This window comes from Humulus lupulus, chromosome 3 (assembly GCF_963169125.1).
Source record: "Humulus lupulus chromosome 3, drHumLupu1.1, whole genome shotgun sequence".
NCBI lineage: Eukaryota > Viridiplantae > Streptophyta > Magnoliopsida > Rosales > Cannabaceae > Humulus > Humulus lupulus.
Window position 1 is genome coordinate 195,810,358 of NC_084795.1, and position 7,863 is coordinate 195,818,220.

Genomic DNA, 7,863 nt, shown 5'->3' on the forward strand with positions numbered 1-7,863 from the left:
GCAGAGCCCTAGAGATAGACTTATTAGTCATCTATTCAGAGATAGATTTATTAGTCATCTATCCAGAGATAGATTTATTAATCATTGATTTAGAGTATGAATTAATAGTCACTTACCTGATTAGGGTGCGGAGCCCAAAGTTTGACTCACTATCTGATTAGGGCTGCAATCCCCAGAATGATTACCATAATCATTTATTGATATTACATACATGCAGTAATAAGTTTTCTTGTTGAGCCTTGGCTCACAGGTGCTATGTGGTGCAGGTAAAGGGAAAGAAAAGCTCACCCAACCTTGAGTGGAGAGCTTAGATGGTGATGTTTACATATACGGCTGTTTGACCACCACGGCCAAGGTGTTTCTCAAAGGAACTAGGGGTTGACCCTATTTTTTCCACTTAGTTTGGTGGGTTGTAATTTTTATAATGCAATTACCTTTTTGGATTGTAAATAACTTTGTAAACACTTTTATGGGCCCATGTGCAGTTTTTCGTTTTAAATAAAATCTATCCATTTCTTTTGAATCGAGCTTTTTCTCCTTAGCCTATTAATAACACTTAGATGCACGTTTATAACCAAATGACTTGTTTAGCGAGTTAAGCACTGTTTAAAGTCCACAGTAACAGTCTTGGAGTAACCAGGGTGTTACAACTTGGTATTAGAGCGTGCCATGGTTTAGGGTTCCTATAGACTGGCTGTGCATGTACACTCGCCAGTGAGGACAAGCTTGACTCATGGTTTAGTAACTATTTATGTGGTTATGTGCTTAACTACTTAAATAGAATAAAAATGCTTTACCTATCTACATGAGATATATTAATATGGCTGGGCCTTGATTGTTATATCTTAAGCAAGAACATGCTGATTATTACTGATATTGCTAGAACAGGCTTATTTGCATTATTAACTGATAATGGTTAATTGCTAAGTGATAAATGTTATGATCATGTCTCAACATGTTTATCTGTATGATTGTGGAACATGGATGAATATTTGTTTGTTCTTGGACTGTGAGGTGACAAGAGGTTTAGTTATTACTGCCTAACTAGCCGCATCGATTGTTTCTGCACAGTATAAGCTATAAGTATGATTCCAAGGCAGACAGATTCATCAGTTAGCCAGGATGAGCAGAGCCAGAATGATAGACAGGGTCAGGCAAATGACCAGAATCAAATTCCTCAGCCATCTCCTGATAATTGGCAGCAGCTGTTTGCTGATTTATAGGCCAGAGTTAGGAGGCATGAAGAAGAAATATGCCTCCTGAGACAACAATAGGTTCCTGTAGGGAACGTTTTACCTAAGGCACCGCCTGCAGCGATGCCAACAGTTAAGCAGCTGCCAGAGGCTGGAAGCAAATGGGAACCTGTTTATGAAAGGTTCAGAAAATAGTAACCTCTAGCTTTTTAGGGTAGTGAGATCCAGCTAAGGCTGAGCAATGGATGAGCATGATTACCACCATCCTTGACTTTATGAGGGTGTTTGGTAATGAGAGGGTGGCATGTGCCACATACATGTTTCAGGAGGATGCCCAAATTTGGTGGGAGGTGATATCCCATACCAGAAATATCAATGCCCTGAGTTGGGAAGAGTTTCAGACTCAGTTGAATGAGAAGTACTATAATTATGCCATCAGAGCTGCAAAAGCTGAAGAGTTCAGCAGATTACTTAAAGGGAGCCTATTACTGACAGAATATGCTTTGAAGTTTGACAGATTGGCAAAGTTTTCCATGGAGTTGGTGCCCACTGATGGGACAAGAAGGGAGAGGATTTTCCAGGGACTACATCCTAGAATAGCCTGAGATGTTTGTAATACCACTGTGGCTGGAGTACCTACTTATGCACAGGTGGTGGAGAAGACGCTCACAACTGAGAGCGCAGAGAGTAGGATCTGGCGAGACAGTGCAGGCAAAAGAGAGTTGAGGAGGACAGGTCCTCCATTTGTGGGTTCAGGTAGGGGCGGAGGCCCCAATGATCCAAAAAGGAAGGCTCCTGATATCTTCCAAGCTCCAGGTCCTGGCAAGCGACCATGTGGTATTTCAATGGACCACCAGGGTGGCAGTGAGGCCTGGAGGATTTATCCAGAGTGCCCTAGGTGAAAGAGATGCCATTTGGGGGAGTGTAGGGCAAATGCTTGCTTCTTATGTGGGGCAGTGGGACATTTCAAGAAAGATTTCCGAAAAGCAAGGAAGGAAGAACCCAGGAAGGCAGAGAGCTCAGCCCTAGCTCGAGTGTTCGCATTGACTCAGGCAGAAGCCGAGGCTTCACCCTTAGTAGTTACTATTTTGATTGATTCTGGTGCTACACATTCTTTTGTTGCTAGTAGAATTATTGATAAAATGTGTAGACAATCTGATTATTATGCTGTGGGGTTTAGGACCTTATTGCCCACTGGGGAGTTGGTAGTATCCAGGAGATGGGTCAGATCTTTGCCAGTGACATTGGAGGGCAAAGAGTTGTCAGTTGATTTGATAGAGTTTGTGATTGCTGACTTTGATATGATTCTGGTTATGGATTGGTTGGTGAATTATGGGGCAACCATAGATTGCAGAAAGAAGATGGTAACCTTTGAACCTGAAGGTAATGATCCTTTTGTATTTGTTGGCACTGTGCATGGACCCCGTACACCTATAATATATTGTCCGAGGGCTAGAAATATGTTGTAAGGATGTTGCATAGGATTCTTAGCCAATGTGGTAGATATCAGTCAGGCCATGTCGGTGAGACCAGAGGAGACCAGACTAGTGTGTGAGTTTCTGGATGTGTTTCCAGAAGATTTACCAGGGTTGCCACACTACAGAGAGATTGAATTTGTGATAGAACTTGCATTAGGGACAGAGCTAGTGTCTAGAGCACCTTACAGAATGGCCCCAGCAGAGTTAAAAGAATTGAAAGTACAGCTGTAGGAGCTGTTAGATTTGGGTTTTATCAGACCTAGTTTGTCACCTTAGGGTGCACTTGTTCTATTTGTGAAGAAGAAATATGGTTCTTTGAGGATATGTATTGATTACAAGGAACTGAATAAGTTAACGATCCAGAACAAGTATCCTCTGCCAAGGATAGATGATCTGTTTGATCAGTTGCAAGGTAAAAGGGTATTCTCAAAGATAGACCTTCGATCTGGTTATCATCAACCGAGGTTCAAGGAGGGAGATATATCGAAAACTGCTTTTCGCACTAGGTATTGGCATTATGAGTTCTTCGTCATGTCTTTCATATTGACTAATGCGCCAGCTGCTTTTATGGATTTGATGAACAGAGTGTTCAAGGATTATTTGGACCAGTTTGTGATTGTCTTCATCGATGATATTCTGGTTTATTCTCAGTCAGAGTCAGAGCATGAACAACATCTGAGGTTGGTTCTACAGAGACTGAGGGAACACCAAGTGTTTGCAAAGTTCAAGAAATGTAAGTTCTGGTTATCTCAAGTAACTTTCCTTGGGCACATTGTCAGTAAGGAGGGGGTTAAAGTGGATCCAACTAAGATTGAGGCGGTCATAGATTGGCCGAGGCCAAAGAATGCTTCAGAAGATGGTATTTCCTTGGATTGGAAGTTATTACAGACATTTTGTGGAAGGGTTGTCATAGATTGCTACTTCATTGACTGAGCTGACACGCAAGAATCAGAGGTTTGTATGGTAAGAGAGGTGTGAGAACAACTTCCAGGAATTGAAGCAGAGGTTGATTACAGGTCTAGTTCTGAGTCTTCCAACAGATCAGGAGAAGTTTGTGATATACTGTGATGCCTCACATCAGGGTTTGGGTTGTGTTTTGATGCATTAAGGAAAGGAGATTGCTTATGCCTCATGTCAGCTGGAGGAGTATGAACAGAGATATCCCACTCAAGATTTAGAGTTTGCGACTGTGGTCTTTGCATTAAAGGTATGGAGACATTACCTTTATGTGGAGAAATGTGACATTTATACTGACCACGAGAGCTTGAAGTACTTATTGACATAGAAAGACCTGAATATGAGAGAAAGGCGTTGGCTGGAGTTAGTAAAAGATTATGATTGTGAGATTCTGTATCATCCATGAAAGGCCAACGTGGTAGCAGATGCTTTAAGCCGGTGGGGTCCGAGACAGATTTTCAGTGCAAGGCTGATATCCAAAAAATTAGCAGAGGATATGGCTAGAGATAGTATAGAATTGCTGGTAGGCTAGTTGGCCTACATTACACTACAATCTACAGTGTTGGAGAGAATCAAGGAAGGTCAGTTGGGTGACCCACAGCTGACCAAGATCAGAGAGGATGTTTTGGCTAGAGTGTCCAGAGATTATTCAATGTCATATATGGGCTTGTTGAGATACAAAGGTCGGGTATGTGTTCTGTTAGACACTGCTTTGAAGCGAGAGATTCTGGATGAATCTCGTACTACTCCTTACTCTTTGCATCCAGGCACCACGAAGATGTATCAGGATGTGAGATCGTTGTCTTGGTGGCTTGGACTGAAGAAGGATGTAGTAGAGTATGTGGCTAAGTGCTTGACATGTCAACAGGTCAAGGCTGAGCATCAGAGGCCAGCATAGCTATTGCAGCCTCTAGACATTCCAGAGTGGAAATGGCAAGACATCACGATGGATTCTCTGGTGGGGTTACCCAGGACTATTGGTCAACATAATTCAATAAGGGTTATTGTGGATTGATATACCAAGTCAACTCACTTTCTTCCAGTGAGGACTAATTTTACAGTTGACTAGTACGCAGATCTCTATGTGAGAGAGATCGTGCGCCTCAATGGAGCACTAAGGTCAATCGTGTCAGATCGGGGCCCCACTTTCACTTCCAAGTTCTGGGGAAGTTTACAGAGGTCCATGGGAACATAGTCGAAGTTCAGTACTACTTATCATCCTCAGACAGATGGACAATCTGAAAGGACGATCTAGATATTAGAAGACATGCTGCGAGCATGTGTGTTGGACTTTGGTGGATCCTGGAGTAAGTATCTACCTTTGATAGAATTTTCCTATAACAACAGTTATCAGTCTACCATTAGGGTGGCACATTATGAGATGTTGTATGGTAGGAAATTTAGATCTCCCATTCATTGGGATGAGACAAGAGAAAGGAGATACTTGGGTCCTGAGGCAGTTCAGAGGACCATTGAGGCCATTGAGAAGGTTAGAGCTCGGATGCTTGCTTCTCAAAGTAGACAGAGAAGTTATGCAGATCCCAAACGTAGGAACGTGGAGTTCTAGGTAGGAGACTATGTTTTCCTTAGAGTCTCACCATGGAAAGGGGTGAGAAGATTTGGGAAGAAGGGAGAGCTGAATCCTAGATTTGTAGGTCCATTTGAGATCCTAGAGAGGATTGGTCAGGTGGCCCATAGGTTGGCCTTACTACCGGCATTGTTGGCAGTGCATAACGTATTTCATGATTTTTCTCTTCAGAGGTATGTATCAGATGTGACTCATGTCTTGAGTTACGAAGATCTGGAGCTTGAGGCAAATCTCTCTGACGAGGAATAACCAGTCCAGATATTAAAAAAAAAGGACAAGGTCCTGAGGAATAAAACTATACCTTTGGTTAAGATATAATGGAGGAACAACAAGGTCGAGGAAGCGACTTGGGAGCAGGATTCAGAGATGCAGAGCCAGTATCCCGAGATGTTTAGGTAAATTTCGAGGACAAAATTTCTGTAAGGAGGGGATATTTGTAATGTCCCAAATTTCCTAATGTGGCTTAATGCCTGGATTAGGGGGCCAGGAGGGCCATAATTGATTTAATATGCAATTATGTCATTAAATGGATGATTATGTGGATTATATGATGATAATTGCATGCATGTGGGCCTACGTCTTGTTGATGGTGAGAGCTCGTCAACCAAGTTAAATTAGCAAAACAGAAATGTAGAGATTATCAAAAGGAAAGCTTTAGAAATCTAAGTAGAAACTCCAAAGATAATTGTAGAAGAAAAATGGTGAACTCAATTTGTATTGATTATGGTGCACTGCTACAGTGATTTTTCCAACCCCCTTCCAAGTGGAAGTGGAGTTTCTTTTATAGTGGGCTCTAATGGCCTCTGATACAATGTGGTCCAGGGGACCAGGTAGTACGCAAGTACACTGTCAGGTGAGTGGTCTCAGAAGTAGTGGTGTCTGCTCCAGTACATGATCAGGGTTGGTGGGAGCACCTTTACTTTAGTACTTGATTGTGCCTCCACTACTCCCCCAGTACGGGTGTCAGAGGAGTGGCTGGTGAGGACCACAACAGGTACCTCGTTCATACCACCACTACTTATCTGGTGTGGGTACTATGTTCGTACTCTAACTCCATTTAGTTTGCCAGTGCGCTTCGTACCCATAGGAAAATGGTGCCCCGTTTATGGCACTAATCTTAGGGAGAGAGATGAGGCCTCTTTAAGGAAGCCTACTACGTATATGGTAATACTTGGCACCCATGTGTGAATCATTGATCTCACTTCATGAGATCAATGCCATGTGGCCCCCATTTGCGAGGCATAGGTGTGAGGCGGTAATGACCCATGCACTAGCCGTGCCTTGCGAGGCTCCTAGGGGCGAGGGGCCTTGCTATGCTTGCCTCCTTGCGGCACGGATCTAGGCATGTGAGGCGATGGCGATGGCGTCCCGAGAAGATGCTGGCCCGAGGGCCTCTCGGAGGCGCATGCACATGAGGGCCTCGTGTGGCGCATCTCCTGGGCACGCATGAAGGCCTCGCGTGTCGCAAGCACACGAGGGCCTTGTATGGCTCGCCTCCTGGGCATGCATGAGGGCCTTGCGTGGCGCAGCTCCTGGGCGCACACGATGGCCTCGTGAGAGAGTGATGGCCCGAGGACCTCACGGGGGCGCAAGCACATGAGGGCCTCGCGTGGCTCGCCTCCTGGGCACGCATGAGGGCCTCGCGTGGCGCAGCTCCTGGGCGCGCACAATGGCCTCGTGAGAGAGTGATGGCTCGAGGGCCTCGCGGGGGTGCGTGTGCATGAGGGCCTCACGTGGTTCCCCTCCTGGGCACGCCCAATGGCCTCGCGGGAGAGTGACGACCCGAGGGCCTCGCGGAGGCGCAAGCGCATGAGGGCCTCGCGTTGCTCACCTCCTGGGCACGCCCAATGGCCTCGCAAGAGGGTGACGACTCGAGGATCTAACGAAGGCGTTGGTGCATGGGGGCCTAAGCACATGCTTTGGATCTTTTACAAGCATGGGATTTTGAGCATCAACACTTCTCATTAGAAGGGCATTTTTGTAATTTGGCCCGTTAAGGGCATATCTGTATATTAGTGTGCATGTTGATGATTTATGGGTGAGACCACGTCATAATGTGGATATGTTTAAGCTATTCGACATGAGACGATCTTAGAATGTGTTGATGCTCAAAATCTCATCAAGGGAAAACACGCAGTTTACAAGGTGTGGATGCTAAGATGTCATAGCCTTGCACGGCCCCGCTCAGATGCTTAGGCGCGAGGCGACATGGCCTCGCTTGGCCTCGCGAGTTGCCTAGGCCAAACCTCCCAAGTGGCCTCGCGAGAAGGTCTCGGCCACACCACCAAAGTGGCCTCGCGAGATGCCGAGGCCACGCCACCCAAAGGGCCTCGCGAGATGCCTAGGCCACACCTCCCAAGTGGCCTCGCGAGAAGGTCTCGGCCACACTACCAAAGTGGCCTCGCGAGATGCCTAGGCCACGCCACCCAAAGGGCCTCGCGAGATGCCTAGGCCACACCTCCCAAGTGGCCTCGCGAGATGCCTAGGCCACACCTCCCAAGTGGCCTCGCGAGATGCCTAGGCCACGCCACCCAAAGGGCCTCGCGAGTTGCCTAGGCCACACCTCCCAAGTGGCCTCGCGAGAAGGTATCGGCCACACCACCAAAGTGGCCTCGCGAGATGCCGAGGCCACGCCACCCAAAGGGCC